This window comes from Biomphalaria glabrata, chromosome 3 (assembly GCF_947242115.1).
Source record: "Biomphalaria glabrata chromosome 3, xgBioGlab47.1, whole genome shotgun sequence".
Lineage (NCBI taxonomy): Eukaryota > Metazoa > Mollusca > Gastropoda > Planorbidae > Biomphalaria > Biomphalaria glabrata.
In genome coordinates, this window is record NC_074713.1 from 41,434,329 (window position 1) to 41,447,829 (window position 13,501).

General features: G+C 36.2%; 1 protein-coding gene across 10 annotated transcripts in view; it reads right to left on the reverse strand.

Moving 5' to 3' along the window:
* LOC106073575 (neuroglobin-like) overlaps positions 1-13,501 on the reverse strand; it is a 254,252-nt gene that overhangs the window by 59,395 nt on the left and 181,356 nt on the right. The gene's annotated exons all lie outside the window — the stretch shown is intronic.

Consider the following 13,501-nt stretch of genomic DNA (forward strand, 5'->3'; position numbering starts at 1 on the left):
CTCTACTTCTACATTTCATTGCTAGGATCCTTCTTTAGCAACTACATTTCATTGCTAGGATCCTTCTTTAGCCGCTACATTTCATTGCTAGGATCCTTCTTTAGCAACTACATTTCATTGCTAGGATCCTTCTTTAGCCACTACATTTCATTGCTAGGATCCTTCTTTAGCAACTACATTTCATTGCTAGGATCCTTCTTTAGCCACTACATTTCATTGCTAGGATCCTTCTTTAGCAACTACATTTCATTGCTAGGATCCTTCTTTAGCAACTACATTTCATTGCTAGGATCCTTCTTTAGCAACTACATTTCATTGCTAGGATCCTTCTTTAGACGCTACATTTCATTGCTAGGATCCTTCTTTAGACGCTACATTTCATTGCTAGGATCCTTCTTTAGCAACTACATTTCATTGCTAGGATCCTTCTTTAGACGCTACATTTCATTGCTAGGATCCTTCTTTAGACGCTACATTTCATTGCTAGGATCCTTCTTTAGCCACTACATTTCTTTTCAAAGATCCTTCTTTAGCAACTACATTTCATTGCTAGGATCCTTCTTTAGCAGCTACATTTTATTGTTAGGATCCTTCTTTAGCAACTACATTTCATTGCTAGGATCCTTCTTTAGCCACTTAATTTTATTGCTAGGATCCTTCTTTAGCAACTACATTTTATTGTTAGGATCCTTCTTTAGCAACTACATTTCATTGCTAGGATCCTTCTTTAGCCACTACATTTCTTTTCAAAGATCCTTCTTTAGCCACTACATTTCTTTGCTAGGATCCTTCTTTAGCAACTACATTTCATTGCTAGGATCCTTCTTTAGCAACTACATTTCATTGCTAGGATCCTTCTTTAGACGCTACATTTCATTGCTAGGATCCTTCTTTAGCAACTACATTTCATTGCTAGGATCCTTCTTTAGCAACTACATTTCATTGCTAGGATCCTTCTTTAGCAACTACATTTCATTGCTAGGATCCTTCTTTAGCAACTACATTTCATTGCTAGGATCCTTCTTTAGACGCTACATTTCATTGCTAGGATCCTTCTTTAGCCACTACATTTCTTTTCAAAGATCCTTCTTTAGCAACTACATTTCATTGCTAGGATCCTTCTTTAGCAGCTACATTTTATTGTTAGGATCCTTCTTTAGCAACTACATTTCATTGCTAGGATCCTTCTTTGGCAACTACATTTCATTGCTAGGATCCTTCTTTAGCCACTTAATTTTATTGCTAGGATCCTTCTTTAGCAACTACATTTTATTGTTAGGATCCTTCTTTAGCAGCTACATTTTATTGTTAGGATACTTCTTTAGCAACTACATTTCATTGCTAGGATCCTTCTTTAGCCACTACATTTCTTTTCAAAGATCCTTCTTTAGCCACTACATTTCATTGCTAGGATCCTTCTTTAGCAACAACATTTCATTGCTAGGATCCTTCTTTAGCAACTACATTTCATTGCTAGGATCCTTCTTTAGACGCTACATTTCATTGCTAGGATCCTTCTTTAGCAACTACATTTCATTGCTAGGATCCTTCTTTAGCAACTACATTTCTAGCTAGGATCCTTCTTTAGCAACTACATTTCATTGCTAGGATCCTTCTTTAGCAACTACATTTCATTGCTAGGATCCTTCTTTAGCAACTACATTTCATTGCTAGGATCCTTCTTTAGCCACTACATTTCATTGCTAGGATCCTTCTTTAGCAACTACATTTCATTGCTAGGATCCTTCTTTAGCAACTACATTTCATTGCTAGGATCCTTCTTTAGCCACTACATTTCATTGCTAGGATCCTTCTTTAGCAACTACATTTCATTGCTAGGATCCTTCTTTAGACGCTACATTTCATTGCTAGGATCCTTCTTTAGCAACTACATTTCATTGCTAGGATCCTTCTTTAGCAACTACATTTCATTGCTAGGATCCTTCTTTAGCAACTACATTTCATTGCTAGGATCCTTCTTTAGCAACTACATTTCATTGCTAGGATCCTTCTTTAGCAACTACATTTCATTGCTAGGATCCTTCTTTAGACGCTACATTTCATTGCTAGGATCCTTCTTTAGCCACTACATTTCTTTTCAAAGATCCTTCTTTAGCAACTACATTTCATTGCTAGGATCCTTCTTTAGCAGCTACATTTTATTGTTAGGATCCTTCTTTAGCAACTACATTTCATTGCTAGGATCCTTCTTTGGCAACTACATTTCATTGCTAGGATCCTTCTTTAGCCACTTAATTTTATTGCTAGGATCCTTCTTTAGCAACTACATTTTATTGTTAGGATCCTTCTTTAGCAGCTACATTTTATTGTTAGGATACTTCTTTAGCAACTACATTTCATTGCTAGGATCCTTCTTTAGTTACTACATTTCTTTTCAAAGATCCTTCTTTAGCAACTACATTTCATTGCTAGGATCCTTCTTTAGCAGCTACATTTCATTGCTAGAATCTTTCTTTAGCAACTACATTTCATTGCTAGGATCCTTCTTTAGCCACTACATTTCTTTTCAAAGATCCTTCTTTAGCCACTACATTTCATTTCTTTTTTATTGTTAGGATCCTTCTTTAGCAGCTACATTTTATTGTTAGGATACTTCTTTAGCAACTACATTTCATTGCTAGGATCCTTCTTTAGCCACTACATTTCTTTTCAAAGATCCTTCTTTAGCCACTACATTTCATTGCTAGGATCCTTCTTTAGCAACTACATTTCATTGCTAGGATCCTTCTTTAGCAACTACATTTCATTGCTAGGATCCTTCTTTAGACGCTACATTTCATTGCTAGGATCCTTCTTTAGCAACTACATTTCATTGCTAGGATCCTTCTTTAGCAACTACATTTCATTGCTAGGATCCTTCTTTAGCAACTACATTTCATTGCTAGGATCCTTCTTTAGCAACTACATTTCATTGCTAGGATCCTTCTTTAGCAACTACATTTCATTGCTAGGATCCTTCTTTAGCCACTACATTTCATTGCTAGGATCCTTCTTTAGCAACTACATTTCATTGCTAGGATCCTTCTTTAGCAACTACATTTCATTGCTAGGATCCTTCTTTAGCCACTACATTTCATTGCTAGGATCCTTCTTTAGCAACTACATTTCATTGCTAGGATCCTTCTTTAGACGCTACATTTCATTGCTAGGATCCTTCTTTAGCAACTACATTTCATTGCTAGGATCCTTCTTTAGCAACTACATTTCATTGCTAGGATCCTTCTTTAGACGCTACATTTCATTGCTAGGATCCTTCTTTAGACGCTACATTTCATTGCTAGGATCCTTCTTTAGCAACTACATTTCATTGCTAGGATCCTTCTTTAGACGCTACATTTCATTGCTACGATCCTTCTTTAGCAACTACATTTCATTGCTAGGATCCTTCTTTAGCAACTACATTTCATTGCTAGGATCCTTCTTTAGCAACTACATTTCATTGCTAGGATCCTTCTTTAGACGCTACATTTCATTGCTAGGATCCTTCTTTAGCCACTACATTTCTTTTCAAAGATCCTTCTTTAGCAACTACATTTCATTGCTAGGATCCTTCTTTAGCAGCTACATTTTATTGTTAGGATCCTTCTTTAGCAACTACATTTCATTGCTAGGATCCTTCTTTAGCCACTTAATTTTATTGCTAGGATCCTTCTTTAGCAACTACATTTTATTGTTAGGATCCTTCTTTAGCAGCTACATTTTATTGTTAGGATACTTCTTTAGCAACTACATTTCATTGCTAGGATCCTTCTTTAGCCACTACATTTCATTGCTAGGATCCTTCTTTAGCAACTTCATTTCATTGCTAGGATCCTTCTTTAGCCACTACATTTCTTTTCAAAGATCCTTCTTTAGCCACTACATTTCATTGCTAGGATCCTTCTTTAGCAACTACATTTCATTGCTAGGATCCTTCTTTAGCAACTACATTTCATTGCTAGGATCCTTCTTTAGACGCTACATTTCATTGCTAGGATCCTTCTTTAGCAACTACATTTCATTGCTAGGATCCTTCTTTAGCAACTACATTTCATTGCTAGGATCCTTCTTTAGCAACTACATTTCATTGCTAGGATCCTTCTTTAGCAACTACATTTCATTGCTAGGATCCTTCTTTAGACGCTACATTTCATTGCTAGGATCCTTCTTTAGTTACTACATTTCTTTTCAAAGATCCTTCTTTAGCAACTACATTTCATTGCTAGGATCCTTCTTTAGCAGCTACATTTCATTGCTAGAATCTTTCTTTAGCAACTACATTTCATTGCTAGGATCCTTCTTTAGCCACTACATTTCTTTTCAAAGATCCTTCTTTAGCCACTACATTTCATTTCTTTTTTATTGTTAGGATCCTTCTTTAGCAGCTACATTTTATTGTTAGGATACTTCTTTAGCAACTACATTTCATTGCTAGGATCCTTCTTTAGCCACTACATTTCTTTTCAAAGATCCTTCTTTAGCCACTACATTTCATTGCTAGGATCCTTCTTTAGCAACTACATTTCATTGCTAGGATCCTTCTTTAGCAACTACATTTCATTGCTAGGATCCTTCTTTAGACGCTACATTTCATTGCTAGGATCCTTCTTTAGCAACTACATTTCATTGCTAGGATCCTTCTTTAGCAACTACATTTCATTGCTAGGATCCTTCTTTAGCAACTACATTTCATTGCTAGGATCCTTCTTTAGCAACTACATTTCATTGCTAGGATCCTTCTTTAGCAACTACATTTCATTGCTAGGATCCTTCTTTAGCCACTACATTTCATTGCTAGGATCCTTCTTTAGCAACTACATTTCATTGCTAGGATCCTTCTTTAGCAACTACATTTCATTGCTAGGATCCTTCTTTAGCCACTACATTTCATTGCTAGGATCCTTCTTTAGCAACTACATTTCATTGCTAGGATCCTTCTTTAGACGCTACATTTCATTGCTAGGATCCTTCTTTAGCAACTACATTTCATTGCTAGGATCCTTCTTTAGCAACTACATTTCATTGCTAGGATCCTTCTTTAGACGCTACATTTCATTGCTAGGATCCTTCTTTAGACGCTACATTTCATTGCTAGGATCCTTCTTTAGCAACTACATTTCATTGCTAGGATCCTTCTTTAGACGCTACATTTCATTGCTAGGATCCTTCTTTAGCAACTACATTTCATTGCTAGGATCCTTCTTTAGCAACTACATTTCATTGCTAGGATCCTTCTTTAGCAACTACATTTCATTGCTAGGATCCTTCTTTAGACGCTACATTTCATTGCTAGGATCCTTCTTTAGCCACTACATTTCTTTTCAAAGATCCTTCTTTAGCAACTACATTTCATTGCTAGGATCCTTCTTTAGCAGCTACATTTTATTGTTAGGATCCTTCTTTAGCCACTACATTTCATTGCTAGGATCCTTCTTTAGCAACTTCATTTCATTGCTAGGATCCTTCTTTAGCCACTACATTTCTTTTCAAAGATCCTTCTTTAGCCACTACATTTCATTGCTAGGATCCTTCTTTAGCAACTACATTTCATTGCTAGGATCCTTCTTTAGCAACTACATTTCATTGCTAGGATCCTTCTTTAGACGCTACATTTCATTGCTAGGATCCTTCTTTAGCAACTACATTTCATTGCTAGGATCCTTCTTTAGCAACTACATTTCATTGCTAGGATCCTTCTTTAGCAACTACATTTCATTGCTAGGATCCTTCTTTAGCAACTACATTTCATTGCTAGGATCCTTCTTTAGACGCTACATTTCATTGCTAGGATCCTTCTTTAGTTACTACATTTCTTTTCAAAGATCCTTCTTTAGCAACTACATTTCATTGCTAGGATCCTTCTTTAGCAGCTACATTTCATTGCTAGAATCTTTCTTTAGCAACTACATTTCATTGCTAGGATCCTTCTTTAGCCACTACATTTCTTTTCAAAGATCCTTCTTTAGCCACTACATTTCATTTCTTTTTTATTGTTAGGATCCTTCTTTAGCAGCTACATTTTATTGTTAGGATACTTCTTTAGCAACTACATTTCATTGCTAGGATCCTTCTTTAGCCACTACATTTCTTTTCAAAGATCCTTCTTTAGCCACTACATTTCATTGCTAGGATCCTTCTTTAGCAACTACATTTCATTGCTAGGATCCTTCTTTAGCAACTACATTTCATTGCTAGGATCCTTCTTTAGACGCTACATTTCATTGCTAGGATCCTTCTTTAGCAACTACATTTCATTGCTAGGATCCTTCTTTAGCAACTACATTTCATTGCTAGGATCCTTCTTTAGCAACTACATTTCATTGCTAGGATCCTTCTTTAGCAACTACATTTCATTGCTAGGATCCTTCTTTAGCAACTACATTTCATTGCTAGGATCCTTCTTTAGCCACTACATTTCATTGCTAGGATCCTTCTTTAGCAACTACATTTCATTGCTAGGATCCTTCTTTAGCAACTACATTTCATTGCTAGGATCCTTCTTTAGCCACTACATTTCATTGCTAGGATCCTTCTTTAGCAACTACATTTCATTGCTAGGATCCTTCTTTAGACGCTACATTTCATTGCTAGGATCCTTCTTTAGCAACTACATTTCATTGCTAGGATCCTTCTTTAGCAACTACATTTCATTGCTAGGATCCTTCTTTAGACGCTACATTTCATTGCTAGGATCCTTCTTTAGACGCTACATTTCATTGCTAGGATCCTTCTTTAGCAACTACATTTCATTGCTAGGATCCTTCTTTAGACGCTACATTTCATTGCTAGGATCCTTCTTTAGCAACTACATTTCATTGCTAGGATCCTTCTTTAGCAACTACATTTCATTGCTAGGATCCTTCTTTAGCAACTACATTTCATTGCTAGGATCCTTCTTTAGACGCTACATTTCATTGCTAGGATCCTTCTTTAGCCACTACATTTCTTTTCAAAGATCCTTCTTTAGCAACTACATTTCATTGCTAGGATCCTTCTTTAGCAGCTACATTTTATTGTTAGGATCCTTCTTTAGCAACTACATTTCATTGCTAGGATCCTTCTTTAGCCACTTAATTTTATTGCTAGGATCCTTCTTTAGCAACTACATTTTATTGTTAGGATCCTTCTTTAGCAGCTACATTTTATTGTTAGGATACTTCTTTAGCAACTACATTTCATTGCTAGCATCCTTCTTTAGCCACTACATTTCATTGCTAGGATCCTTCTTTAGCAACTACATTTCATTGCTAGGATCCTTCTTTAGCCACTACATTTCTTTTCAAAGATCCTTCTTTAGCCACTACATTTCATTGCTAGGATCCTTCTTTAGCAACTACATTTCATTGCTAGGATCCTTCTTTAGCAACTACATTTCATTGCTAGGATCCTTCTTTAGACGCTACATTTCATTGCTAGGATCCTTCTTTAGCAACTACATTTCATTGCTAGGATCCTTCTTTAGCAACTACATTTCATTGCTAGGATCCTTCTTTAGCAACTACATTTCATTGCTAGGATCCTTCTTTAGCAACTACATTTCATTGCTAGGATCCTTCTTTAGACGCTACATTTCATTGCTAGGATCCTTCTTTAGTTACTACATTTCTTTTCAAAGATCCTTCTTTAGCAACTACATTTCATTGCTAGGATCCTTCTTTAGCAGCTACATTTCATTGCTAGAATCTTTCTTTGGCAACTACATTTCATTGCTAGGATCCTTCTTTAGCCACTTAATTTTATTGCTAGGATCCGTCTTTAGCAACTACATTTTATTGTTAGGATCCTTCTTTAGCAGCTACATTTCATTGCTAGGATCCTTCTTTAGCCACTTAATTTTATTGCTAGGATCCGTCTTTAGCAACTACATTTTATTGTTAGGATCCTTCTTAAGCAGCTACATTTTATTGTTAGGATACTTCTTTAGCAACTACATTTCATTGTTAGGATCCTTCTTTAGCAACTACATTTCATTGCTAGGATCCTTCTTTAGCCACTACATTTCTTTTCAAAGATCCTTCTTTAGCCACTACATTTCATTGCTAGGATCCTTCTTTAGCAACTACATTTCATTGCTAGGATCCTTCTTTAGCAACTACATTTCATTGCTAGGATCCTTCTTTAGACGCTACATTTCATTGCTAGGATCCTTCTTTAGCAACTACATTTCATTGCTAGGATCCTTCTTTAGCAACTACATTTCATTGCTAGGATCCTTCTTTAGCAACTACATTTCATTGCTAGGATCCTTCTTTAGCAACTACATTTCATTGCTAGGATCCTTCTTTAGACGCTACATTTCATTGCTAGGATCCTTCTTTAGCCACTACATTTCTTTTCAAAGATCCTTCTTTAGCAACTACATTTCATTGCTAGGATCCTTCTTTAGCAGCTACATTTTATTGTTAGGATCCTTTATTAGCAACTACATTTTATTGCTAGGATCCTTCTTTAGCAACTACATTTTATTGTTAGGATCCTTCTTTAGCAGCTACATTTTATTGTTAAGATACTTCTTTAGCAACTACATTTCATTGCTAGGATTCTTCATTAGGAACTACATTTCTTTGTTAGGATCCTTCTTTAGCAACTACATTTCATTGCTAGAATCTTTCTTTAGCAGCTACATTTGTTTGCAAGGATCCTTCTTTAGCAGCTACATTTCCTTGTTAGGATCCTTCTTTAGCAACTACATTTCATTGCTAGGATCCTTCTTTAGCAACTACATTTCATTGCTAGGATCCTTCTTTAGCAACTACATTTCATTGCTAGGATCCTTCTTTAGCAACTACATTTAATTGCAAGGATCCTTCTTTAGCAACTACATTTCTTTGCAAGGATCCTTCTTTAGCAACTACATTTCTTTGTAAGGATCCTTCTTTGGCAACTACATTTCTTTGTTAGAATCTTTCTTTAGCAACTACATTTCATTGCTAGAATCTTTCTTTAGCAACTACATTTCTTTGCTAGGATCTTTCTTTAGCAACTACATTTCTTTCCTAGGATCTTTCTTTAGCAACTACATTTCATTGCTAGAATCTTTCTTTAGCAACTACATTTGTTTGCAAGGATCCTTCTTTAGCAACTACATTTGTTTGCAAGGAGCCTTCTTTAGCAACTACATTTCTTTGCTAGAATCTTTCTTTAGCAACTACATTTCATTGCTAGAATCTTTCTTTAGCAACTACATTTCTTTGCTAGGATCTTTCTTTAGCAACTACATTTCATTGCTAGAATCTTTCTTTAGCAACTACATTTGTTTGCAAGGAGCCTTCTTTAGCAACTACATTTCTTTGCTAGGATCCTTCTTCAGCCACTACATTTCATTGCTAGGATCCTTCTTTAGCAACTATATTTCTTTGCAAGAAGTTCTTCCTTTTTTGCCAGCCAGAGTGTTGACTTGTTACAGTATATACAGATTTTTCACAATTTTCTCTGCAGCATATGGCGGGTTTTTATCTCTTTAATTGATCCTCCATCTTTGCTTTGTTTGACCCTATGTATTTAAATGAGTCAATTTCTTCTAATATTAAATCATTCAACTGTATCGTACTATCTGTACCACAAACTTGTCTTTAAGCTTTTTTTTTCTGAACTAATTCCCACGCCAACTGCTCTAGCTGCAGCATCGTGTACCTCATGAAGTCTACATCATCTGAGCTAACCTGAGTTTGGAAATAGCCCGCCCGTTTATGGTCAAGCTAGGAGTAAATCCTTCTACAGTTTTCATGGCAATATCTTTCAGAAATATGTTCAAAAGAGCTGCAGAGATTATTACGCATATCCAGGTGTTAATTTAAATTTAGTTGTATATGTTCAATAAAGCTTAAAACTCAACTAGGTCATGAGTTTTACTGGCTGATTCAGGCAGCCCGGTGCTCTAACGGTTACAGGAAAGAATTAGTACTTATATGAATAGCAAAAGGTGTGGATTCAAAGAACTTGACAAACTAAACGTTTATAAGACCAAGACTGTTCTAAGAACCCAACTATTAGTAGAATTGTCACATTGCTTTCTGCTTCATTAACTGCCTCTTCCACCCCCTCTCTGTTTTTTCACTTAACAATGGTTCTAAACTAACGAGTGTCACCCATCACAGTGACTCCAGGACGTGACCCGCAGACACCTCATTAATAAGGTCGAGTTGACATCACAGCTTACCCTGCCACGCTCGCTTGTCTACACACACACACACACACACACACACACACACATTACTTTGTCGTCACGCTCACCCCATTTAGTCCCGCCCCCCCCCTTTTTCTTTGTAATTAGGACGTGCGGTTTCTCCCCATTTTCGCTTCTCATTATCGCTAATTAGATTTCATCATGGCGGCTCCGTGGCTACTCCCCATACCTGTGAGGTGTTGGAGGCAGAGGTCCCGAGTTAGTTTACGGAGAAAGAGAATTCATTACGCCCGCCACACACAGAGAAATGGCGGCCATGTTTGCAATGAAAAATAGCGCCCCCCTCTTTCTTTTATTTTTTTGTTTTGTTTTTGCTGTAAAAAAAGTTTTTTTTTGGTCTATATAAAAAACTAAGAAAAAGTTTGGCAGATTTGTTGAGTGGAAGGGGGGTTAAAATCTACACTACTCTCCCACTACTCTCCAACTACTCTCCCACTACTCTCTCACTACTCTCCCACTACTCTCCCACTACTCTCTCACTACTCTACCACTACTCTCCCAAGAGTTACCAATAAGTTTTTTTTTAATTTGTGTTTACTTTTGATATATATATATATATATATATATATATATATATATATATATATATATATATATATATATATATATATATATATATATATATATATATATATATATATACGCATAATAACAAGGCAAACAAATTAATTGTTTAGATCCATACGTCCATAGACAAAAAGAAAATGGGAGCAACCCTTGAATTTGGTTGTTTTGGTTCTGGGCGGGGGGGGGGGTTTGTTCTGGTTGTGATGCCGGTGGTTGTAGTGAAGGTTGTGATGAGGGTGGTTGTAGTGAAGGTTGTGATGAGGGTGGTTGTAGTGAAGGTTGTGATGAGGGTGGTTGTTGTGAAGGTTGTGATGAGGGCGGTTGTAGTGAAGGTTGTGATGAGGGTGGTTGTAGTGAAGGTTGTGATGAGGGTGGTTGTAGTGAAGGTTGTGATGAGGGTGGTTGTAGTGAAGGTTGTGATGAGGGTGGTTGTAGTGAAGGTTGTGATGAGGGTGGTTGTAGTGAAGGTTGTGATGAGGGTGGTTGATCATCTGGTTTTGAGGGAGGTGGTTGCTCTTCCGGTTGTGAAGTAGATAGTTGTAGTGGTGTCTGAGATGAAGGTGGTAAGGTGGTTGTTCATCTGGTTTTGGTGCTGGTGGTTGTTCATCAGGTTGTGATGGTGTTGGTTTTTAGTGGATTCTGGTTGTTGTACTATGGTGGTTGTGATAAGGTGGTGGTGATTGTGCTAGCGGTTGAGATGGCGTAGCTGTAGTAGTTGTTGTGGCTGTTATGTTTGTGGTCGCAATGGGGTTGTGTTTGTGTTTATTGAACTGAGGCTCTGTTGGTGGTCTCGTTACGGTGTTAATGTATATCGGAGCACTAGCCCATCTCTCTACATAGAAAATGTGAGTCCTAAAGTTTCCTCTACAGAATACCTCTACAGAATACCTTTACAGAATACCTCTACAGAATACCTCTACAGAATACCTCTACAGAATACCTCTACAGAATATCTCTACAGAATACTTCTACTGTTACTTCACCTTTCCATCTAATCGTTTACATAACTACAAATATATTACAATATTAATATAATGGGCTAAACTGTTTACACCATTTATATAATGAGCTGAACTGTTTAAAACATATATATATATATAATAAGCTAAACTGTTTACAATCAAATAAAATGATTAGTAGTTTTAATAATTATTAACGCCCCCCTCTCTCGTTCGTATTATCCCGGTGCGCCTTACATGCCGTATCGCACGCGCCGGGTCTTGGCTCAATAAACAGCATGCGTTAAAGGGAAACTCCGATAGTTTTTCAAATTTTAGTTATTGACATATTTAAATTCTGCGTAAAAAGTTGTAATAGTAAACATTATATCATTTTTTATTTAAATGCTCGGAAAATTTTATATTTAATAAATTAGACAGAAAATTCTCCACGCCCCCAAAAAAACGGGGTTCTGCGAGATGTTTTTAGTTTTTAAAAACGTGACGTCACGAAGGTGCTGGCTAAATATAGATCTAGACCTATATAACCGATAAACTCTCTAGTCTAGATCTAGACCTATCGGATCGCATTTATTGTTACTGTTCACAGCTAGATCTAGTCTCCACGTTGATTTATAATCGGTCATTGTTTATAAACCTCTATTTCTACTTGAAGAAAATTAAATATTGTTCTTCAGCTTGTTGCAGTAGTTCCAATCACAAAGATAAAATCAGCAAGTATGCTGATACAGAAATTAGTGTCTCTTTTCATTTGTTTCCAAGAGATGAAGTTTTAAAGGGAAAATGGGGAAAATTTATTCGCCTGAAGAGCAAATATTTTACAAAGGCATTAGCTAATTCCTGTTTATGCTCAAACCATTTTGAGAGAAGCTGTTTCAGCAACTTCACTGCTGTGGAAATGGGATTCTAAAAAAAAAATTGAAGTTAATACCAGGTGCAGTACCAACAATACATTGGATTTCCAGCCCAAAGAATTCAATTAATGATACTACTGAGACATTTTAAACAACTGAAGTTCATAAATATAAATGAAATCAGATTTGTGAGCTAGAAATTTACTACGAATACTAGATCTACTATTAAATTTCTTATTTAATAAGTAGATCTATCGTCTACGAAACTCAATTCCAACTTTTTAACTTTTGACCTTGGGGGTGTGTCTCGCCGGCTGAGCCAGCGTCAAGCTCTCTCATCACTTTTTCCATGTCAACCAATGTTAGGTCGAAACAGCACAAAAAAATCATAATTTTCTTAAGGTCAAACATACAGTCATAATTTATACACCATTAGAAATTTCTTTTAAAGTATTTTAATGATGTAATAACGAAATTTTTTTTTTATCAAAGATAATTTTTTTTTCGCCTCCCTATCAATGAGTATCAAATTGATTTGAGTGCACCGTCGTGACGTCACACAGAAATTCAGTGAAAATCTGACTGTTTTGGATGCGCAGAAAAATTATGTCACAAAAACATCAATTACTAAGTTATTCTTGCAAATAAAAAAAAAAAAGAATAATATATTCATTATCTATAAATCAAAACACATATTATATCAAAAATTGTCAAAACCATCGGAGTTACCCTTTAAGCCATTCACTTAATTACAGGCAATTATAGAGTTTAGGAGTAGAGGATTAGGATGAACTAATTACGCACAAGTATAAAGGCAGTGTTGTAACGAGATTCACAACAAATGCACACATGTTGATCTGTATCCAGTAAGACAAACACCTGCTCGTGGTAACTGAACGGTGTGAAAATAATTAACACCAGTCACGTGTGAGGTG